This window comes from Macrotis lagotis, chromosome 2 (assembly GCF_037893015.1).
Source record: "Macrotis lagotis isolate mMagLag1 chromosome 2, bilby.v1.9.chrom.fasta, whole genome shotgun sequence".
In the NCBI taxonomy this organism is placed as follows: domain Eukaryota; kingdom Metazoa; phylum Chordata; class Mammalia; order Peramelemorphia; family Peramelidae; genus Macrotis; species Macrotis lagotis.
The window spans coordinates 170,409,570-170,434,657 of record NC_133659.1 but is presented as its reverse complement, the minus strand read 5'-3'; the positions used below and the strand labels follow the sequence as shown (position 1 = coordinate 170,434,657).

The 25,088-nt window shown below is 37.7% G+C and overlaps 1 protein-coding gene and 1 non-coding gene across 9 annotated transcripts in view; one reads left to right on the top strand and one right to left on the bottom strand.

The window, feature by feature from the left end:
* The window catches only part of BCAS3 (BCAS3 microtubule associated cell migration factor), an 851,656-nt gene that overhangs the window by 145,570 nt on the left and 680,998 nt on the right, over window positions 1-25,088 (bottom strand). The gene's annotated exons all lie outside the window — the stretch shown is intronic.
* Window positions 14,197-14,303, top strand: LOC141515619 (U6 spliceosomal RNA). Its single transcript, XR_012476382.1, has one exon. It is a non-coding gene; the product is annotated as a U6 spliceosomal RNA (small nuclear RNA).

Here is a 25,088-nt window from a genome sequence, read left to right as displayed (position 1 = left end):
CACAGATCTGATATGGTACTTCCATATTTAGAAAAGTACCAGTGACCCTCTATCACTTCTAGGAACAAATAGAGATGATACTTTGGATCCAATCTGCCCTTCTAGGCTTATTATATATTATTCCCCCCACTCATGCTTTCTATGATCGAGTCAAAATGGCCTTTTGGCTGCTCCTCAAACATGATATCCCATATCTGTCATTTTTCACTGGGCTGCTTTCTTGGACTTCATGATCTCAAGAAAATCATCATTTTGTAAGATGATATCAACTCTGGGGGTGGCTAGATGGCACAGTGAATAGAGCACTTGCCTTGGAGTCAGGAGTACCTGGGTTCAAATCTGACCTCAGACATTTAATAATTACCTAGCCGTGTGGCCTTGGGCAAGCCACTTAACCCCATTGCCTTGAAAAATCTTAAAAAAAAAGATGATATCAATTCTGAAAACCTCAACTCTTTCTCCTGGGCTGTAGGACTTCATTAAGTCTTCATTAAATTGTGAGTTCTTGGACATTCCCAGAACTTAGCATATGGCAGGTGCTTAATAAATGTTAATGACTATGATTCTCCAGTTACTGCTTCTGAAGGCAGTCCAAGTGAGAAAAGTGCTGGGTCTAGAACAGAAAGACCCCAATTCAAATCTGATCTCAGACACTGATGAGCTGAATGACCTTGGACAAGTTATAATCTGTCTGTCATAGTTTCCTTAATTATAAAATGAGGACAGTAGCACTTCCTTTTCATGGTCATTGCCAGGGTTCAAATGAGATAATAAATATGAAGCACTTAGCATGTAGCAGGTCCTTGTGTGTTTTCCTTCCTCCCCATGTTTCTCTACCTCTTCCTTTGCTCAGACTGTCCTCTATGTATGGAGTGTACACCTTCTTCATAAAGCATTTCTTTTTTTTTAATTTTTTTTAGTTTTTGCAAGGCAATGGGGTTAAGTGGCTTGCCCAAGGCCACACAGCTAGGTAATTATTAAATGTCTGAGACCAGATTTGAACTCAGGTACTCCTGACTCCAGGGCCGGTGCTCTATCCACTGTGCCACCTAGCCGCCCCCATGAAGCCTTTCTTGATCTCCCGAGCAGCAAACATCATTCTCCCCTGAAATTACCTTATCTTTCCCTTTGTATATATTTTGCATATATTTATGAGTAAATGTTGTATTCTCCATGAAGACAGAAGTATGTTACTGAGAGAATTTCGTGAGAACAGGAGCCATGTCTTAACTAAATTAACCTCATATCTTCTTTAGTAGGCATCACAGTGTGGTATGCATGGTGGGAGTTTAATAAGTAAGAGTCATGAAGAGTCAGACATGACTGAACAAATGAACATACAACAGCTCTTGACAGAAAGGAATAAACATGTGTTTCCTGGGTATCAGTACGCATATGTGTCTCCTTTTGAGTCTCTTTAAATAATCAAGGAATGCAAGATGAAATTGTTAAATGTGAATATGACACAAAATCCTCTGGCTACAGGAATACCAGCTCAATCTGGATAAACTTCAAGGAGACTTCACTAAACTATATGAGAGGACAGAAAACCTAACAGGGAGGTTTCCAATGTCAGTATGTGGAGGTAAAAAGAATTAGGGACAGTGGATGGGGGTATTAGCTCTCATGTTTGAGGATCTGGATTGAAATTCCTCTCTACCTGTGTAAAATCATAACTTTCGTAGTCAACAGTTTTCTCATCCCACTATGGCATCCTCCTGGTCCTGGGACCCCAATGCTGTATGAGTCACCTACCTCATAGCCCAGATGATACATGAGATTTTCATCACCACCTTGGGCATGGGCTACAGCCCTGCACTCTGAGAGTCCAGGTCGTAAGTGAGGAGTATGGGGAAGGGAATAGCAATGGTAGGAAAAGATCTGTTTAACTTGCTAATTTTTTTGTGACTATTTCCAAAATACCTCAGTTTCTTATTAAAACCAAAAAGAAAGAAAAAGAAAAATGAAAAACTTGAACTAAATGATCTCAGAGTTCTCCTTCAAACTTGAGATCTACAATGCTAGAATTCAATCATCCTGCCTAGTGGTGGAATATCAATTATCACTTAAGGTTCCTCAAAGGGAGTGAAAAATCACCATAGACTTTTCCCTTTCAATTTTAACCCAGCATGATACTAGAGCTGATTAGGCCTCCTCCATAATGCTAATATCTAGCATTAAGAAAATGGATTGAAACAAAAGAGCAAAGATTCCTTTTTTTGCTTTTCCATCCCAAGGAATATTGAGGAATTGAAGAAAGGATTAGAGGATTGGAGTGCAGGGATTGGGCTGCCCAAACTAAAACACTTTCAAACCCTTCTCTCTGGGAAGATGAAAATAGATAGAGATTAGAGGAAGAGGAAATATGATAAATCTGACAAAAATCAAATATGGTGCAGTGATTCTGGTAGAAAAAAAATCACTTTCTAACCTTAGAATTCTAGAACAAGGTAAGAGTGGGAGAATACTCCTTGAAGTATTGTTGGGGCATGAAGTATGGTTGGGGCATAGAAATTGAGGAAAGGATATAACATAATTCAGAAAAGATAGAGTGGCAACATAATGTGGAGGCCAAGCTTGACTGAACTTGACCTCAAAGATAACAGGGAGCCACCAAAAAGGAATGATACGACCAGACAGATCTATCCATAAGGAAGATTAGTCTAACAAAAGAGTGAAGGATGGATGGAGGAAGGGAGGTGGGGTGGGGTGTAAGTGAGGAGTAAGGAGAGTCTAGTGTTCAGTCCAAGCAAGTGTTAATGAAAGCCTGCATTATAGTGGTGGTAGTGGAAATTTTTCTTTCACAACAGATCTTTGATTCCTCTCTTAGAAATGAAATTGCAAGTAGGGCAATTTTTGCATTCTCATACAAAATGAGTTAAATCTTGCCAATGTATCTAGTCTAAGAGGATATGCACTCAAGAAAAGCCCAGAATGATTGTAGATCATAGTATTTAGAGGGGGAGTAGAGATCATCTAGTCTAATCTCTATCTCAGTCAAAGAGGTCCCTATACCCAACTCCTTAGAAATGATGCATTACCCATTGAATTCAGGATTTCAGGGATGGTACCCTGAAAAAGAATTGGTAAATTTGGGTGTAGAACCAAAATATCTGAAAAGGAAAAGACTTCTTGTTACAACACCAAGTGGCAATCATGAGTGACTTTCCCATAACCATTCAGATGTCCCAGGCAGAACCTGTGCACTTACTCCAAACTCTGGTTTGGATACTTTAATACCCCTATTTTGAAAACATGACGTTCACTATCTGCAACTTAAATCCCAACCTGGCTTGGCTCCAAACACAGTATTCACTGGGCATGATTTACTACTGTCTATTTTTTCCTTTCACTTTTCATTTTCCTATGGGTTTTCATTAAATGTTCCCTTGGCCCATGATGTGGAAAGGACTTTCTTAATGTCCTCCATTCTCAAAGTAACTGGAAATCAATCTAATGGGAGCCAAGTGGGACTTGCCTATTTTCCAGTTGCCACAAAGGCCAATTTCCTTCATAGCTGGTCGATGGCTGTACATCCAGGACATCCTTGGTACCTTGCCAAAATATCCCAGAAATATTTCATTTCAAAAACAACCCAATGGGCCCACTTGAAGAGACGCCTGGACAGATTCAGTTTACCATAATTTGGACAAAACAAACCATAAGGAGCCAGCTGGTCATAGTAGACACTTAAAAAAATGTTTGTTGACCAAGTGACTGAACTGGCTGATGTTCCTTTTGCCCTTAGAAGTTGTGATATGAAATGCTGCCTGTGGCCACTCAGATCTTACTTCTCCCTGATCTAATGTTTAATAACAGAGTTGGATCCAGAGTAAACCACCTAAAATGCAATAAGCAGGAAAGTTTGGTTGAAATGAAGTAATAAAAACTCCATATTGATTTTTTATAGAAATATACATGTATTTAAGGGCAGAAAATATTTGCCACAGATGTGTGTGTGTGTGTGTGTGTGTATATATATATATATATATATATATATATTTACATACATTTATATGTATATATATACATTTACATACATTTATATGTATATATTAAAACAAGTCCTTTTTGTTACATTTTTGTCTTTATATCACACTCATTTCTGGGAAGGAACTCTCCCCTCCCTACCTCAACTCTCAAAGTGAATCTTTTTCTTGTGGTAAAGAAAAATAATTAAGCAAAAACATATGATACAGTGCCTCCATCTAAAAACATTATGTAACATTTTATTCTTGAAGTACCTGGTCTTTCTGCAGAGAGGAGTGAGATCACCTTTTTCGTTTTCTAGGAACTTCACTGGTTTTCCAGATACTCAGAGTATGAATTTCTCTTAGGTAATTTTTTTGCCATTGTACAATGTTATAGTTAGTTGTGGATAGTGGGTTTGCTGTTGTTTGGATCTGTTTATTTCACTTTGCATCAAAACATATAAATTTCATGTTTCTTCAAACTCCTAGTATTCATAATTTCTTAGAACACAAAACTATTCTTTTATGTTCACATACCTTTTTCAGTTATTCCCCAAATTGATAAAAGTCCACTTGGGGGTATTTAGTTTGTAACTGTCAAGTCACCAAAGTCACAGTGAGAGCACAAGGTAGTTAAATGGCACAGTGAATAGGTATAGGACTTCAAGGCAGGAAGACCTGAGTTCAAATCCAACCCCTGACACTTAACAGTTGTGTGGTCTGTGGCAAGTCACTTAATCTCAATTTGTCTCAGTTTCCCCATCTGTAAAATGGGGATAATAGCAGAAACTTCATAGGGTTGTTGTGAGGATTTTTTTTGTAAAGTGATTATTTCCTTTCCTTCCCCATTCTAGTAGACTAACATAAAATGTACCTGAGATGCTCATATACCATGCCCTGACTTCTATAGAGAATAGAATTATTATTTTTCCTCCTAAGAGATGGAAGAGGGAGCAGAGATCATCTAGTCCAATCTCTTTATCTCAACGAAGTCCCTACACCTGACTCCTTAGAAATGATGCATTTTTACCCACTGAATTCATCCCAAAAAGTTAGGGGGAAGGAAGCTATGAGGATATAGTGCAAAGTAGTTGTGAGAGGAAGAGAGGTGCAAGGTTAAGATAGAAAGTGGAGTATCAAGGAGAGAAATCTAGATTTAGATACTGGAAGACCTGGGTTTATATTTTATTTCAGACACTTAATAGTTTATGGCCCAAATAAGTCATATAATATCTCTGAGTCTCATTTCTCATTTGTAAAATGGGGATGATAAGCTCTTCCCAGGGTTGTGGTGGGAATCAAATAAGATAATGTACATATAGCACTTTGCAAGCCTAAAAGTGCTATATAAATGTGAATTATTATTATCATATCTTCATTCTAGAGGGATCAGTTTTAATAGGTTTGTCTAAGGGCCTAAAGAATGTGTATAGATATATGTGTTTCATTCAACAACTTTGCCATCTTGGGCTCTCTCTAGGGCCCAGCATGATTAACTCTAAAACATGAGAGTTGGTCTAGATGACTGATAAGGACCGTTCCAGTTCTAACATGTTATAGCTATTCTTTAAAGTTCAAACTGTTTCTTTTTTTATTAAAGTCCAGTCAAATATTATACAGACAGGGACTCAATAAAGAAAAACATATTCAAGTAATGTTTAACATTAGAATCTCCAGGCAAATGTGTATAATCAAGTAGCAATGCAAATAAATTCTGAGGAGGACCATCTACAGGAATCTATGGTTTGTCTAGGTCCAATTCTTCTGAAGTAAATTAAATGGGGTAGATTTCTTTATGAGGTCCTGCTTTGCCCTTTAAAATCACGAGTATTTGAATTGCATTAACAAAATCACCTAATCACCTTAGTGCCCTCAAAATAGAATGATTTTAGTTTCTGGAACTAAGTTATAGACAACCAGTGTGTTCATACCTTTTCATAATTCCCAGGCATCAAGATCTGGCTTGGTGAAGTATGTCACCCAGTGAGTATTGAATTCCTCATCTGTCTCATGGGACTTATGGGAATAGCAGCAAATTGACTGCAGTGTGGTAGGGTGAGGAAGGAAGAGAGGGAAGGGGCATCAGAAAGAAGAGGGATAGGAAAAGGAGGCTGCCTAGGTTTGGGGAGTCCAGTTGCTGGCAAGGCAGCAGGAGTGGAAAGTGGTGTCCAGGAAAGGCTGACTATGGATGGATAGAACAAATCATAGTCAAGAGAAAAGTTGAGGAATGAAAGCATGATGTGTTATGACTATATATGACTAACCATGAGCAATCATTCTGCCAGAAAACTCACAAATTGCCATTGCAAACTCCCCAGAGTTGAAATTTTAGGGCAATGTTTCTATGGCCTGAGACATTGGCAGGTAAGATAGCCATAATATGAAATCTCTCTTAGGGCTCCAAATGTAGGACATGATACAAGATATTTCAGGAAAGAAAAATAGTTCACTGAATGTGGGGAGGATGTATGCTTTGAGTATGCCCATATAAATTTATGGGGCTTGGTTGCTGAAGATAAAGAAGGGCTGATTTTCCCCTCCTTTCTCTTCTTGGCTCATAGTTTAGATCAGCTGGAACCTGTTCTAATTTTTTGTTTTTGAGGAAGATCCCTCCTTTCCCAATTTCACCACATTAACTAATTCAAGTCAATTTGTCAAAATTTATTCAGCATCTGAGTTAGACTTTGCATGGCAGTAGGGATACTAAAACAAAATGACAAAGATGTTGCCCCTCTAGTAACTACCAGTCTAATAGCAAAGAGAGAGGGGTGGAGTAGAATGATTAACACACATAAATATCAATGATAAAAAGTAGAATGTGATCAGAGCAAAGAGATTTATTCAAAATGTTAGGAGAAATTACAGGAAGAAGGAATTTTGTTCAGCAGGGGCAGAGAGATGGCACCCAAGCTGGGTCTTGAAAAAACAAGAGATAAAACAAGTGCAGAAGAGACAAGGATAATTCTGAGGCTTTCACTTACATATCAGACATGGAAAAGAGAGAAAAAGGATGACTAACTGGATGTAGAGCATGAAAGAAAGGGAAGACTCAAAGAAGACTGAAATGTTGAGTCCTCCACAGAAATAAAGGAGAAAGAAGGGCTAGGTTTAGGGAAGAAAACGATGGATTTGGTTTTGGGCATTTAAATCTGAAGTGTTCATGAGACATCAGGTGGTGATATCCAACTGGGAGTTGAAACTATGGAGCTAGAAATTTAGATTCTTGAGTCATGGGTACTGAGGTGGGAAAGAATGATATTTCCAAGGAGTGAAGAGAGATCTTCTGATATAATATAGGATAGGATACTGTAGGATACATTCTAGTAGAAAGTTGGAAGAAGAGACGTCAGAAAAGGAGATAGAGGAGTGGTCAGAGAAGCAAGAACAGAACTATGCAGCAAATGTTTTCTCTGTGCTAGGCACCAAAGCACTTTGCTTTGCATCTCACTAATGCAGGTGAGGAATGCCCACCTTAAAGACCTGGAAAGGTGCTAGCAAGAGAGAGTAAGGAGGGGCGGCTAGGTGGCATAGTGGATAAAGCACTGAGACCCTGGAGTCAGGAGTACCTGGGTTCAAATCCGGTCTCAGACACTTAATTACCTAGCTGTGTGGCCTTGGGCAAGCCACTTAACCCCGTTTGTCTTGCAAAAACCTAAAAAAAAGAGAGAGAATAAGGAGAGGCTAGGGAGATGTGAGGAGAAATGGAAGAGTGTAGAAGTAGATAACAGGGTCCAAAAGAATGAGTGAACTACTGTATGAAATGCTGCAGGTAACTTTGGGGGTATTGGGGAGAATAGAGATTAGATGATAGCTTGAAGTAGTAGGGAAACTTTTTTAAAGGGCAGGGACGTGTTTGTAGATTGAAAGTTATGAGCCAGCAGAAGAGAGAAACCAAAGATGTATGAAAAAAAATGAAAAAGAAAAAAAAGATGAAACAAAGTTATAAGGGAGAATGGAAGTTCAAGAGTACAGGTGAGGGGTTAATGCTGGAAAGGAGAACTTCATTTTTCTTTGCTACTAAAGAGGAGAAAGGGATTAGTCATGAGAAAGTGATTTGGTGGAGGGGAGTTGAAGGAAGTTCAAATTGAATGGCATCAATTTCTCAATAAAGTAGTAGATGAAGTTCAGGAGAAGCACAGTGATAGAATGGTAAACTTGGATTCTGGAAGAACTGAGTTCAAATCCTGATTCAGACATTTACCAACTATATAACCTCTCAGACTCACATTTCCTCATTTATAAAATGGGAATAATAATTAAAATTTCTTCACAGGACAATGACTAACCATGATTTCAGAGGACTCATGATGAAACATACCATCTACTTCCTGACAAGGGTAGTAATGGACTCATAATGCAGATTGAGACATATGGATTATAAGGATTAAATAATATAATATTTATAAAGTGCTTTGTAAACCTTAAAGTGATATATAAATATAAGCAGCTGAGAATTTGAAGGAAGAAAGTTTGAAATAATTATTGTGGGAAAGATGATAGTTAATAAATAATAAAAGGATTACTGTATAGCATTGTGAGGTCCAGTCGAGAAGTTAGAAGACATTTTTAGCAGACTCAGTCAGCATGGTTTCATGACTTAACTTTTAGGGTTTGTCTTTTCAGGAAAAAAGTTGAAGGAAGTAGATGGAGAAAGCTAGGCAGGCCTATAGATCAGTTGTACAGAAGTCAGGGAAGATCAAAGAAACAAGGATAGGAGAGAGAGAGAGAGCACTGTTGATATGGTCTATAATGGATGAAGACTGGATATAGATGGAAGTAAAGCTAGAATATGATCAATAGTCTCTGAGAAACTTATAGGAGGAGGATATTGGTGAAAAATAATTAGGAAACCATAAGTCAAGATGAGGGAGGGTAGAAGAACACATTTAAGAGAAGAAAAGGATTAGAAGAAGTGGACAAGCAGGACATTTGAAAGTTGAAGACCTTGGAGGTTAAAATGGTGAAATTAGTAATAGTTAGTAATGGTGAAATTTAAGACGCAAACATCCTTGTGAAAAGGTAATAGAATTGAGAAATTCAAGCAAATGTGAGGACAACTTGCTAATGGATACTGTCATTTTTGAGGATGATGGAACACATGAATAAGAAGACTGTCAGACAGGGATCAAGATCACAGATAAAGGTAAGTATATCCTAGAGGTCAACAGACAACAATGACAAGGTTCAGTAAAGGACTATATCATTAGATGGTAAAAATTAAAAAAAAAAAAGGTTGTTGAGTGATGGTAGCAAAGCACAGATTTAGAAAGGGCAGGAACAAGCAAGGAGTATTGTGAATACTCCATATACAACCATAGCTTCTTTCCCATGCCTCACTTAGAGGTAGAGCTGGAGCAGAGTTGGTGAGGAGAACCTGTCATGATGTAGGCCAGTTGGCTTGTCCTTTGTAGCTTACTGCAATTATGTCTCAGTAAGGGACCAACAAGAGGGTCTATTTTCAAATCAGCAATTAGAGGTAGCCAACAAAGACAGACCAGAAGCAGGTGTTAAGGTAAAAATGTACAAAATTAGTCATAATAGTTCTTTTCTGGGAGGTAAAAAAAATTAGAAACTGAGGGAGTGCCCATCAATTCGAAAATGGATATGGCAAGGCTATTCAAAATACAGCCCACAGGGCAATTTTATTTGGCCTGCTTGTAGGTTTACTAAATGCTTTAGTAAAAGAAGCCAAACTACCCCAGAGCTCTCACTAAAATGGCAAATCAAAATATATTGCCTATTGTTTCTTTTTTTAAATTTATTTTTAATTCATTTTTTATTATAGATTTTATTTGAGTTTTACAATTTTTCCCCTAATCTTACTTCCCTCCCCACCCCCCACGAAGGCAATTTGCCAGTCTTTACATTGTTTCCATGGTATACATTGATCCAAATTGGGTGTGATGAGAGAGAAATCATATCCTTAAGGAAGAAACATAAAGTATAAGAGATAGCAAGATTGGACAATAAGATATCAGGTTTACCCCCCCCCCCCCGAATTAAAGGTCTTTGGTCTTTGTTCAAATTCCACAGTTGTTTCTCTGGATACAGATGGTATTCTCCATTGCAGAGAGCCCCAAATTGTCCCTGATTGTTGCACTGATGGAATGAGCGAGTCCATCAAGGTTGATCATTGCCCCCATGTTGCTGTTAGGGTGTACAGTGTTTTTCTGGTTCTGCTCATCTCATTCAGCATCAGTTCATGCAAATCCCTCCAGGCTTCCCTGAATTCCCATCCCTTCTGGTTTCCAATAGAACAATAGTGTTCCATGACATACATATACCATAGTTTGCTAAGCCGTTCCCCAATTGAAGGACATGTACCTAATTTCCAGTTCTTTGCCACCACAAACAGGGCTGCTATGAATATTTTTATACGAGTGATGTTTGTACCCTTTTTCATCATCTCTTCAGGGTATAGACCCAGTAGTGGTATTGCTGGATCAAAGGGTATGCACATTTTTGTTGCCCTTTGGGCATAGTTCCAAACTTCTCTCCAGAAAGGTTGGATGAATTCACAGCTTCACTAACAATGTAATAGTGTCCCAGATTTCCCACAACCCTTCCAACAATGATCATTACCCTTTCTGGTCATATTGGCCAGTCTGAGAAGTGTGAGGTTGTACCTCAGAAAAGCTTTCATTTTATTGCCTACTGTTTCAATAAAAACTTTTAAAAGTAATTTTGGACAGCCCTGGGTTATGGTATATGAATTGATGGAATACTATTCTGGTGTAAGAAATGATAAAGGAGACAGTTTTAGAGAACTTGGGAAGACTTATATGAACTGATGCAGAATGGGAGTAAATGAGACCAACAGAATAATCGATATAATTACTACAACACTGTAACAACTAAGAACTTTGAAAGATTCAGGAATTCTGGTCAACAGAATGACCAACCACAGTTTTAGAGAACTCATACTGAACATACTACTCATCTCCTGATAGAGAGGTAATAGACTCATAATGCAGATTGAGACACATTTTATTTGGACATAGCTAATGTAGGAATTTCATTTCTTGAATATATGTTTGCTACAGGAGATGTATTTTGGTTTTTTTGTACTTTCTCAATTGTGGGTGGGAAAGGAGAGGTAGAAAGGAGAAAAGGAAGATATTTACTGATTGAAAGAAATAAAATTTAATTTAAAAATAAGATGAAGTACAGATCACTATTGAGAGAGCTTTGGGACACAAAGAACAAAATAGTAAAACATGATCTTAAGATTAGGTGAGTGTTTAAGCTTCCTAATAGTTCAATAAGTTAACTCATACAAAAAGCAAAGTATACAATTTGACTTGCTCCATTGGGTCACTATACTAGTGTCCATTTAGGGCTAACCCAACACCCCATTTTTTCTTCTGAACTAGTTTCAGCTGTGGACAGCTCCTTCTCCTAGACTTTCCCATTTTGTAAATAAATAAGCCCTGTGAGATAAGGGGAGGAAAAAAAAAAGGAGCAATAAACCAGGAGAGGAGTCCAAAGGTATAGAGTTCACAAAAGAAAGTCAGATTTCAGTTAATTAAATAAAGTGAATGGTGAATAAAAGAAAGATAAAGTTCAGAATAACCAATCTGTTAAAGCCCAAGAGTCCCCATGATACCATTACCATTCACTATAGGGATACTCCCTGGGCAATATGGAAGTATCTAGCAGGAGGCCTGAGTATTTCTCAAAATATCAACTTTTCTGCTGAAAGCATTACTGTACTCAGTCATAGATGTCCCCTTTATTATACTGTGAGTTACTAATCCTAGATGCTTCTTTTACCTCCATTTTCAGATGGAATGGGACTCTGAAGCTTTCCTTACCTTTGGAACCCTAGGCCTATCTGCTGGAATAAGCAAAGTATCATGGAAGGTTCCTTTCATTTTTGTCTCCAGGCTTTCCTGGGTTGATCTCAGACTACAGAGGAGTGTGTGCGTGAGTACACTGTTTATTAAAGCCTTTGTGCAATTTACAAATTGAAACAAATAATGGTGGAGACATTTGCAACTATGGAAAAAGCATGTTTACAAAGTGGAAGAAAACAGACTAAATAGGCTTAGATTACAGAAAATTTCTAACACGGCATGGAATGAACTCCACACAAGAACAGAAGGAGCAAATGGGCTGTTGAGTCATATTTGTTGTAGCAATTAGATCTTTTATAAGGATCACCCACTCAGTGTGCCAGCTTTGGAAAATTGCATCTGCATGCAAGGCCTTCCTGGACACTCCTGAGAATCCTAGACAGGGAAAAACTTTTCCTAGGCTTCTGATTTCACCTCTCTGGGCCTACAGATAGCTTCTCCAGGGCCCCATCTTAGTTCAGTGTTAAATCATTCAAGTCCCAGGTGCTTCCCACACTTTCCTTTGGAAACTATTCCCTGTCTCAAACCTTTTACCATGAGGAAATAGGCAGCTTGAGTTACCCTGAAAGGAGGCCACGTCAAACTCCAGCGTCTTATTAAAAGTTCTGTATCCAGAAACAGAAGAACAATATACACAATGACTAAAACAATAAAAGTGAAAAGAACACTAGGAAGGAGCCAAATTCTGAGTAATTGAAAAACCAATAATGGTCTTAGAGAAGGGATAATGAAATATACCTTCCTGAAGCAGAGAGGTGGGTAACTACAAGGTAGGGTTTTCATATGTTGTCAGATCCAGTCCCTGTATTTATTGATTGTTTTTAGATGAGATGTTTTCCTTTGTAACATGTTTCCCTTGGTCTATTCCAGGGGTGTGTGTGTGTGTGTGTGTGTGTGTGTGTGTGTATGCATGAGTGTGTGGAGATACAGGTGTAGATATCTCAAAATGATTGTGATATAACAACCAAAAAGAATCAATGCAACTTATTTAGGGAAACAAAAAGTAAAACAAAAGCCCCGTGTCAGCTTTCAAATTTTAGGCAAATAAGAATAGGATGACTTTCACTGCTAGTAGCTGAATTTGCTTAATATAGCTGCACTTACTTTAAAATTTTTGAGGTTCAAGAGAAGGGGAAAATATATTTTAGTCATTCATATTCTCTCAATGAGTCCCATTTCTAGAATTAAAAAAGTAGTAAACTACCTTAATGACTAAGGCAACAATGAGCTTATCTACCTACAATCCACACCAAAATTCTCCATTGCTAACAAAGATTATTTAGTGTTCTCTTTTTTAACATATATATATATATATATATATATAAACTTTTTATGTATATATAGATACATAGGAGTCACTGTCTGATTTGTTTTTCCATTGACTATTGACTTAATGCCAATACACACACATACACACACATACATACATACATGCACACATTTACTTATCTATGTTTTGTATTTGTCCAGTAGAAGGCAAGCTTCTTTAAGTCTGGACTTTTTTATTACTATCCTTATATTCCCAGAACCTCATACAGTGCTTTGCAGAAGGCATTTAATAAATTGATCTGAATGATAAGGACTTGCCTTTTAAACAACAACCACACCATTATCCTGTTAGTCCAGGGAATCTCATAAAAGATATGGCCTAGAACAGACCCAAGTCTAGTGAACACCATGGCACCATTTGAAGTTGTAGCTTCAAGTAGTTTTTCTACAAGAACATTGCTTGTATGGACACATGATGTCATTCACAGGATACATCCTAATCACTCCCTAAATTCTCTTCAGAGTAGCTGCCTATTGCTGATGAGGGAGTTATTTTAATAACTACCCATTAGCCATTCATCTGTTTTCTCTCACTCTTGCTGTATGATCAATTTACCTCCTTTTCTGGTCCAGTTTCTCAAAGTTCTCTTAGGGTACTTAATAGACATAAATCAATAGTCAATGGAAAAACATATCAGACAGTGACTGCTATGAGATACATATTGATAATAACTTCATAAGTAACATCTTAAAGATGAGGGTTTTTGATTGATTAAATTCAATTTCATTCAATAATGTTTTATTAAGCACCAACTATGGGTTGGGAATTATGCACTACTGTTAACAAAGTCAAATGAAAAGACACCCTGCCTCAAAAAACTTATATTCTAGTAAGGGTAGGCAATACATAAATAGACAAGAAAATACAAAGAACTTTTAGAAAGGATAGAGTATTGATGATTGATGTGAAAGTTGGGTTTTACCCAGATCAATTATGGTAGCACATCTCCATAGTTATAATAGGAGAAATTAGGCTTTATTTTTAAAAATAAACTGGTTTTAACTCAAATAATATCTTTAATAAAAATTAATTTAAAAAAGTGCTCGCTTCGGCAGCACATATACTAAAATTGAAACGATACAGAGAAGATTAGCATGGCCTCTGCACAAGGATGACACGCAAATTCATGAAGTGTTCCATATTTTTCAAACTGTGGCATATGTATGTCATGTAACACTATTGTTCTATTAGAAACCAGGAGGGGCGGGATTTCAGGGAAGCCTGGAGGGATTTGCATGAACTGATGCTGAGTGAGATGAGCAGAACCAGAAAAACACTGTATACCCTAACAGCAACATGGGGGTGATGACCAACTTTGAAGGACTCGCTCATTCCATCAGTGCAACAATCGGGAGCAATTTTGGGCTGTCTACAAAGGAGAGTGCCATCTGTATACAGATAAGGAGCTGTGGAGTTTGAACAAAGTTCAAGGACTATCCCATGCAATTTAGAAAAACACAGATATCTTTTGTCTGATCTCTAAGGATATGCTTTCTCTCTCATCACACCCAATTTGGATCAAGGTACAACATGGAAACAAAGACTGACAGATTGCTTTCTGTGGGGGGGGAGGGAAGTAAGATTGGGGGGAAAATTGCAAAACTCAAATAATACCTTTAATAAAAATTAATTTAAAAAAATAAAAAATAAGTAAATTGGTTTTGGGGGTGGCTAGGTGGAGCAGTGGACAGACCACTGGCCCTGGAGTCAGGAGTACCTGAGTTTAAATCCAGCCTCAGACACTTAATTGCCTAGCTGTGTGTCTTTGGGCAAGCCACTTAACCCCATAGCCTTGCAAAACCTAAAAAAAAAAAAAAAAATTGGTTTTGGTATCCTTTCTATATCAGTACATTTATCTCTCCCAATGAAAACTTATAAAAAAGAATAAGAGGGAAAAAAACTTCAGTAAAGCTAACCAACTTATGAAATTGTCTGATACAATCTACAGTGTTGCACATTCAAAGCCCCAACTTCTGCAAAGAAAAGGAGGTAGCACATATTCTTATCTCTTCTCTGGAGTCATTAAAGAGAGGCTCAACTTTAATAAGTCTACAAGAACAAAAGAGCCCCAAATGTATGGGACATCATCTTATGTGACATCCATAATAAGCTCCAGTATGAACAGCAGAGTATCAAATACACTTGGCAGTTTTTAGTTGACAGAAGGAAATCTTGATGGGTTTCTACTGCAGGAGTTTGAAGTTTATTCCTATATTAAATGAGCTTGTTTTCACTAACCACAAAGTTTGGGCATGAATTGGCAGTCCGTCCTTAAAGTCAACATAAATTGTAGCCAAGGAGGCACAGTAGAAACCAGGCCTGTAGAAGCAGAATTCTGGTCTCAAATATCTTCCAAGGAAAATTATCTCCATTTTTTTTCTTATAAGAACACTGATTCTTAAAGGGAAAAAAATCACCAAATCACAGGACTAAAACATCTATTGAACAAAAATGTTCTGCCTCAGGAAGGGTGCACATACAGTCCAATTTGACAGATAACAAGTGAATTCCAAGAGAAAAAGGAGAAAGAGACTTTACAATGATCCTTGCTAACATGCAAAAGGGTATTCCAGAAGTCAAAAGACCTGGATGGAAGTGCTAGATATGCCACTTAAAAGTCACATGACCTTAGGTTAGTCATTTAATTACCATTTCCTCATCTGTAAAATGTAGAGGACTATTTTATACTCACACACACAACCTCCCTCATGGGGTTAGTGTTAGGATGCATTTTTGCAAACTGTAAAGCAATACATAATTTTGAGTTATTACTCCAGGCTCATTGCTCCCAGAGTCAAGGAGTTCCTTCTTACTGTTGCAATTTAAGTGCATTAGCTCTTTTCACAGGACAACTGCTTCTAACATAAATGCTAGTGTACTGAAGTCTGATCTTAAACATTTTCCTAGCTTTCTCTTTGCCAGCATAAATAACCTCAATTCTTTAAGCTACTTCTCCTAGATTCTATTTGCCAAGCCTTAAAAGACAAAAACAAAAGCAAAAACAAAAAAAAACAAGTGCTACTCACAATTTACATGATTTGAAAGCCACATTTGCAATCAACATTAATCAAGCATCACCTGATGATTGCATGCTCTATATAATAATGACCAATGCCTCATCCTGTCAAAAGTTTTACAAAGTACTTTGTATACATGATCTCACTTGAGCCTCACTACCCACCTACCACCCTGTGAGTTAGGTGGATAAAGAAACTGAATATCAGAAGTGTTAAGTTACTTGCCCAGCTATTATTTCAGAGGCAGGATTTGAATTCAGGTGTCTCTTAGCTCCAAGTCCAGAACCTATCCACTATTCCATACTGTCAAACTGCAAAGAGAGTTGAGTATGAAGTTATAGTCTAACACCAAAATGAGAAATGCAGAAAAGCTTCCAACTGTCCATACAAAGTGAAATGTGGCCTGAGAGCTTCAGTCTAACCATCACTACTCCAAGTAAGGAGCTGTGAGCGGTAATGAAATTCCTACACTCCTAGGAAAATAGTCACTTCCCTGTTTCAGAGTAAAATCATTTGATTTAGTATTTAGTATTTTGAGATTTTTTAAAAAAGAAGACAAAAACCTCTGCAGAATAGAAATAAACAACTTTTTCCTTTAAAAAAAAACTCGAATGTAATAACAGAAGAGTAATGAGGTTGGAAAACAGATGTGGACAAAAGAAAAGCTAAAGCTTCAGTGTGGCCCACACAATCTGGGAAGGAATGATAAAAAACTTTACAAGCTGTTTTGAGTCTTGAATAAAAAGAGTAATCAAGCAAGGCTGACTTATAAAGGGTCAGGGCACAGCATACTGAAGCAGAGACTAAGCAGAACCCCATCTCTTTAACTGTACCCTGGGATCCAAGGCTATTGGTGGTGGTTGGGGGGGGGGGGCAGGGGAGGGATTTTCCTGGGTAACAGTCCCTTCCAGTTCCTTCTGGATTCAACCTTCAATAATCTCCATTGTCCCCCACCCCCGCTGGCCATTCACTAATGGACTGGCCTCCCTTAGTCTGCTTTCAGTCCTTGGCCCTTTTTCTTTTCTGACTGAGGTATTTCAGTCTGTTTCTGGAACTCAAAGGCAACATGTGTCAAATTGGATAAATGTGTTCAGTTCTGGTTTAGGAGAGTTGTCAGCCCCCAAATGATTCCTCTCTGCCCCCTTTCCACCTTTTTTTCCTGCTGTGGACAACTGGAATCCATGTCGGAAAAGGAGTGCTAAGTGGGGGTCTCTAATCCTTCCAAATAGAGCTTATTTGGCTTAAAACTGTCACAAAACAGTCACACAAATCCAAGAAGAGAAAGTTAGAAACATGAACAGGGCCCATCCCCACAAAGATGATTTTTCTCTGTCCCATTCTTTATGTTGATGATTTATGATACTCATGCCAGGCGCCCATCAGTTTACCATGCCAGGCTACTCTGTACAAAGTCAATCCCAAAGTGGTACTGTGAGAAAGCAGTTTGCTGCCGTTGTTTGACTGAGTTTCTGAAAGCTTTCAAAAACTCCACTGCTGAAGTGGGGCCAGCAGCTAATTTTATCCGTGAGTTCCAGGAGAGAGTAAAGCTGGTGGGAAGATTACAGAGTTCCTTGAAGCTCTGACAACAGGAAGAAAGTTGTCAGCCTTCTTGTCTCTCGCCCTAAATCCCAAGGGAAACAACAGTGGCAGGGCGTTTTATAACACATTCCCACTGTAAAAAATTTTGTATTTCAGAAAACATGAGGTTGGCTCCTTCGTTTTCCATAGACCTTTGTGTCAGTGAAAACAGATGACCTTAAATTTATATTTTTAGCCGGACCTATCATTTCCAGTTTGCTTATAATCTAAGAGTCTCCCAGGCCTTTTCTTGAAAAACTGGAGAGAGGCATATAGTGTTCAAAAACACAAGGCCCTGATACACATTCTAAAGCATTCTGTGAATTACTTGGAGGAAGAAAGCCCACAATGATTCCAAAGGCCCCTGGGAGTAGGGAGATTTCTATAAGGAGGAGACCATTCCAAAGTTACACTAAAAGCTAATACTATCTGGCCCCGATCGTTGCCTCAATGTCCCTAATAAACTCATACAACCTAAAGGAGACAGCCTCAGAAGTCCTCTGAGAGTAGGAAAAATTAGCCAGAGAGAGAAAATAAATGGAGAATTCAATTCAATGAACAACAAGTTTTTACTAAAGCACATAATAGGTGTTAAGTGTGTGTGTGGGGGGGGGATACAAAAACAAAAATGGAGTAAATCCTACCCGCTGAGAACTCGTATTTACAATCCACAAAGAAATAAAAATATACATGATTATTTGATAAGGAGGAAAGAGAGAATACCAATGCTTACATGATCTAGTGTGCCCCAGGTCAGCAAATGGACAGCTGCCAAGTCTAGGGATTGAGCCTGAGAAGAGAATCCAAGACTCTTCCTGTGAGGGGATTATAAAAGATGGGAAGAAAAAGGGAGATTGCTCCCAGGACAAGACAACTGACATGGTTTACTTAACATTCTTTTGCTGATGGACTTGCTTTCTTGAGAGGCTAGTTCTTACAGAAGCCAGCTGGTAACTTAAGAAAGGGCCATGATTGAATTAGAGAACCTCAGTTTCTCCAGTATTTAAATAGATCTCCCAAGCTTCTCAATTCCTATGGACAGGAGCTGGCAGCCAGAGTGCTATTAAAGTCAGAGCTGGAGTCTAAGAAGAGAGAACAAAGTACAAAACATACGGGAACACTGACCATAACTCTGGGTCATTAAGCTGGCTGAATTTCAGGGCTCTCAGATACTGTCAGTACTTTCAAGAGGAAGACATTATGGATTGGAAATATAGGAATCTGACTATTCTTTTGTTCATGTAATTTCTTAAGAAGATAAACTTAAATAACTGAAATGTTCATGAGAGTCTTAGCTGGTAAAAACTCTTATTTACATTCCTCAAAGATTTATTTAGATCTTGGTGAACAAATATTCTACATTTTTTAGGGGTTTTTTTTTGCAAGGCAATGGGGTTAAGTGACTTGCCCAAGGCCACACAGCTAGGTAATTATAAAGTGTCTGAGGCTAGATTTGAACTCAGGTACTCCTGACTCCAGGGTTGGTGCTCTATCCACTGTGCCACCTAGCTGCCCCTATTCTACATTTTTACATTGTTATGTCTTATCTGTGAATCTACAGAGTTGAGCATGGTGTTTTACACATAGTATGGCATTTTATCAATATTCTGTTGAAGCTAATTACAATCATCATTAGGCTTTTCTTTTAAAACTACCACCACCATCATCAATTATGCTTCCTATGTGCTAGATGGTAGGGACATAGAAGCAAAAATGAAAGTCTCTGACCTCGATAAGTTTATATTCTTATAGTTACAATATGTATGCTGATAGTTAAATACAAAATAAACAAAGTAATACAAGGCAATATCAAAAGGGGAGAACACAAATCTTATCATTATGTATTACTTCTTAGCAACCTTACTAAGCTGATATATAAAGTCCACATGCTCATCTTTTTTTTTAAGGGCAAATTTCTCATCATTTGCCCCTCATAATGAGACATCTGTTACCCAGTCTCTTTTGAAATACAAAATAGGTGCAAGCAGTTGAAATGGATTTTAGGTCTTTAATATTCCTTCCCAGAAGCTAAAGTCCTACAAAACAATGGCCTTAAAGCAAGTAGTTTGGGAGGGAATGACTACAGTCATACAGTTATTTTGGGTTTAAGAAAGAAAAAACATCTTTTAATCAGAAACCAAGTGAGAATCCCAGAAGATCAAGGCATCTTGAGCTTAACATCTGTCAGTCTAGAATTTGTAAATTTGTAAATTAAAATGGAGAGGTATGGTATAGTCCTATTTTGGAGCATTATACCTACAAAACCTCATGTTGACGTCACACTAGACATACATGTATCTATTTAGAAATGGAAAGAGTGGTTTTTCCTTATGAAAACATTAGACTTAGCTTTCCAAATTTCAGAACTGGTGGCAGGGCAATTCACGTTTCTCTTCATACTCCTAAGTCTGACACTCTACCAGATGATTTCAAGGCACTTAAAATGATTTGTTTATTTAAGGAATCATTGCCTGGAAGCTAAGTTTCACTCAGGCATTTGGCTTTTTCTTCAACCATCCATCCAGCCAGCCAGCCAGCCTCCTATTCATGCAACAGAGATTTATTGAGAAACTATTACCTCCCAGGCATCACACCAGGTATTGTGATGGATACATAAGATACACTTCCTTCATTGAAGGAGTTTAGAATTTTGTAGGTAAGAAGAGGTATATATAAGTAGCTAACAAAACAAAATGGTATAGGCCATGTGTCATATGAATACTACTGTTTATAAATTTTCCAACTAGGGGAACATCAGAAAAAAGAAATCATACATAAAGATGTCAAGTCATTTAGCTTCTCACTTTCCTCCTCTGTAAAATGGGATAACAGTATTTACACTGCCTATTTCTCAAGTCCTGGAAAAGAGATGCTATCTAGTCCAACCCATTCACTTTCAGGTGAAGAAATTGAGGTTGAGCAAGGTTAAATGACTTGTCATTGCCACAGCAATTTCAAAGACAAAAAATTGGGCCCTTAGTTTTGAACAAAGATGACAAAATAGTTTATTTTGGGGCTCTCAGTAGATATCATGAGGGAAGCACCCAGTGTGTTGTGGTATGATAATAATGATAATAAATAACATCTCATATTTATAGAGAATTTTACAGTTTACAAAAAGAAGATTCTTGCAGCCTGCTGATGTGAGCAGAACATCTCTCCATTTTTTAGAGGTAGGGAGACCTGCCCAGGGTCACATAGCTTCAAAGTAACAGAGCTACAATACAAATATCATTGGATTCTAGATTTAGAATAGGAAAGGATTTCAGAGATTTAACTCTAGTGTAGAAGAGTTAATTGCCTTGTCCAAGGTCACAAAAGTAGTATGGACTCAAGTTGATATTCAGCCCTTTAACTGAAGCCTCAGTTTCCTCAAACATAAATGAAAGGATTGGATTAGATGGTCTTCAGTCCCTGCTAGGTTCTCCAGCTCTATTTCCAGTTTTATAGATGAACCGTGAACCCAACTGGCAAGAAGGAAGCTAAAGCAAAACCAGAGAGGACATCAGCCTGCTCCCCTTAGGATAAATGGACCTGAAAGTGAAGTACACTCACTAATATGAAACAGGATACATAGCATCAGTGAAAAACCATTAGAATCTAAGCCCCTTAAGAGCAGGGACTATCTTTTTTTTTCTTCTGTCTTTATGTGTACATCCACCCCTTAGTCCAGAGCCTGGTACAGAATAGGTAGTCCTTAATAAAGGTCTGAATTGATTGACAAACCAGAGCCAGTGCACAGTAATTGAGTTTGGGAACAAAAAAGGCCTCAGATCCTACTCTGGGAGATGGTCAAAGTGGGTCATTTCTCATCACCCAAGGGAAGGACCAAATCAATATCAAAGGGTTTGGCAGGGAGACAAAATCAGGTCTTCAACTTTGTGATTATCATGGCACAGCCTCTCCATTTGTATGTTTATTAGACGCAAGTCATGGAATGTTTGGAAGACAGGTTTCTGCTCTCAATTGCTCAGAGAAAGGCCACAAAAGACCCTTCTTGTTAGCAGTTATCTCAGTGACTGTTAGTTCCCAAACCTTGCACACAGTGTATTTATTGGTATCGTATCTTCAAGTGAAAAAGTACATTGGAAGAATGAAGAGTTCTCTGGGGAATACTATCTCATTCAGTTCAGCATAGCACTTGGACCAAACATATCAGAGGGACATAGAACCCTAGGTCCACTCAGATTACAAAACTCGCATCCACATAATGGGAGCTAGGATGCATTCACCTCTGTGACAGGGAAGAACTGTAAGACAGAGGTTCTGGGAAAATTCCATAAACCTCCGAGCATCAGTATTTTGAGAGTCACCTGTTGTTTTCCAAGCTCAGTGTAGTGTACCCATGAAAAATGAAATTGAGGAGGTCTAAAATAAAAGTGCACCAAACTTTGATGGTCTAAAATTGATTCAAAAACTAAAGAAGGTGGGGTCTAGAAGTCTCCCTGAAGGTTCTGCCCTTGATTTGTTAGGGAATCTGCAGGCAGGTCTTGACAATTAAGCTTCATTTCTGCTGTCTGCTCCATTAAGATTCAGCTTTTTTCATGAGTCCATTATGAGAAAAAGGAATAGTTTGCCTGTCAGAACTCTGGAAAGGGAAGCAGTTTATGAGTTAAAGAACATTATAAAATGCAAAATGGATAATTTTGATTACATTAAATTGGAAAATTTTTGCACAAATAAAATCAATGTAATCAAGATTAAAAGGAAGGCAGTAATTTTTGCAACTGTGTTTCTGACAAAAGATTCATTTCTAAAATAGACAGAGAACTGAATCAAATTTATAAGAATTCAAGTCATTCTCTAATCTTTAAATATCAAAAGATATGAAAAGAATTCTCAGATGAAGAAATTAAAGCTATCTATAGTTATATGAAAAAAATGCTCTAAATCATTAGAGTAGAGATTATGCAAAATAAATGATTAGAGCAATGCAAATGAAAACAAATCTGAGGTACCATCTCACACCTATCAGATTAGCTAATATGAATAAAAAGGAAAATGTTCAATGTTGGAGGGGATGTGGGAGAACTGGGACACTAATGCATTGTTGGTGGAGTTGTGAACTGATGGCCAAAGGGCAATAAACTATGCATACTCTTTGATCTAGCAAGACCACTACTAGGTCTGTATCCCAAACTGAGTATAAAAAAAGGAAGAAGTTCCACATTTCAGAGAAGCTTCTTTTTTGCAGTGGCAAAGAATTGGAAATTGAGGGGATACCCATTAATTGGTGAATGGTTGAACAAATTGTGATATATGAATGTGATGAAACATTATTGTTCTATAAGAAATCATGAGGGATGGAACTTCAAAGTATTCTGTAAAGATTTGCATTAACCTATGCTGAATGGATGAGGAGAACCAGAAGAACATTATACATACTAATAGCAACACTGAGGGACTTATTCATTTAAGGAGAATAATAATTAAAGAAAATTCTAAAAGCCTTATGATGGAAAATACCATACATATTCAGAGAAGGAATTGTGAGTTTAAATACAAATCAAAACTTACAATCTGCTATTTTTAAAAGTTGTCTTATATATTATGTCTTTTTTCTCTAATATTTTTTATTTGGATTTGATTCTTCTTTCACAACATGATTAATATGTATCTGTGTTTAGCATGGTTATACATGTATAGCCTATATTAGATTGCTTTCAGTCAGGGCGAGGGAGAGAGGGAGGGGTGGGAGGGAGAATGTAAAAGTCAAAACCTTGAAAAAATAGATTTTGCATGTAGTCAGAAAAATAAATTAAATATTTAAATATTACAAAAAAGTCAGTTTTCTGATGGTAAAAGCATATCAATGGAGGGAAAAAAAGTCAGATTCTTCTATCAGACACAGAGGTGAAAAATAATTAGGAATATATGTTCCAATCATTATTGGCTCTAGACTTCGAATATCAATAAGACATGGGACTTTTTTTTTTTGCAAGGCAGTAGGATTAAGTGGCTTCCGCAAGGCCACACAGGTAGGTAATTATTAAGTGTCTGAGTCTGGATTTGAACTCAGATACTACTGACTTCGGGGCCGGTGCTCTATCTACTGCGCTACCTAGCTACCCCTTGGGGTTTTCTTTCTAAGACAAATCCAGGTGGTCTGGAAATTTGTGATGATGCCTCTATAATATGTAAGATGACAGATATCCCCAGAGTGACCCTTTCAAAACAGAAAGGTATTGGGAAAAAAAATCAGAATGTTGGGACTTGAGTCACTGCTGTTGGTTTCAATGGAACTAGAAAATATCAGAGCTCATAACTGTAAAATACAAAAGAAATAAAAATATTTTCCATGACCTATTCTGACTTGGAATAAGTACAGATTTGACTTCTGCTGGTTAAATAATGAATTAAAAACAAAAAACTCAATATGAAAGATTTCTCCAACAACCGGATATGGTACTTAACTGCTAGTTAAAGCAGTATTAAAAAAAATCCTAATCTTAGAGATTACCTGATCAAATGTGTTTGTTAGAAAGCTAAGAAATGAATTTGGCATGGGGGGGGGCAGAGGAGATAAAGATCTCAAACAAGTGAGAAATGGAGACAATGGAAAAAGCAAAACAACTTTCTTAAACTAACATCGATTTATATTAAGCAGAGATACATATTAGTCATGTGACTTCAAACAACATGAAATACCATTAAAAAAACCATTTAAGTCGATCTAGTACAGAGTGGAAGTACTGTGGGAGGCTTCAAAGGGCACTGTTCTGGGTTATGGGGCAGCAACACGATAGGGTTAAATCTCTCCAGTTTCCTTCTACAGACAGTCTTTAAGTTAAAACACTAAATTTTTATGGGGTAAGCACTCTCTAATTCCTAAGAGGGGGGAGACTGGTTCTCTTGAGATTTTTTTTTTCCTACAAGGTCATTGGTATGCTGGCTGGGGACACTCAGGTTCCTCAGTTGGGGCTTGAGTCTACTACTCAAGAAAAGGCTAGTTCTGGGCTTTGTATGTCTCATCTAAAAGATTTCCCCCTTTCTGGAGAGCTATTTGGAACTATGCCCAAAGGGCAACAAAAATGTGCATACCCTTTGACCCAGCAATACCACTACTGGGTCTATACCCTGAAGAGATGAGGAAAAAGGGTAAAAACATTACTTGTACAAAAATATTTATAGCAGCCCTGTTTGTGGTGGCAAAGAATTGGAAATCCAGTAAATGTCCTTCAATTAGGGAATGGCTTAGCAAACTGTGGTATATGTATGTCATGGAACACTATTGTTCTATTAGAAACCAGGAGGGATGGGATTTCAGGGAAACCTGGAGGGATTTGTATGAACTGATGCTGAGTGAGATGAGCAGAACCAGAAAAACACTGTACAC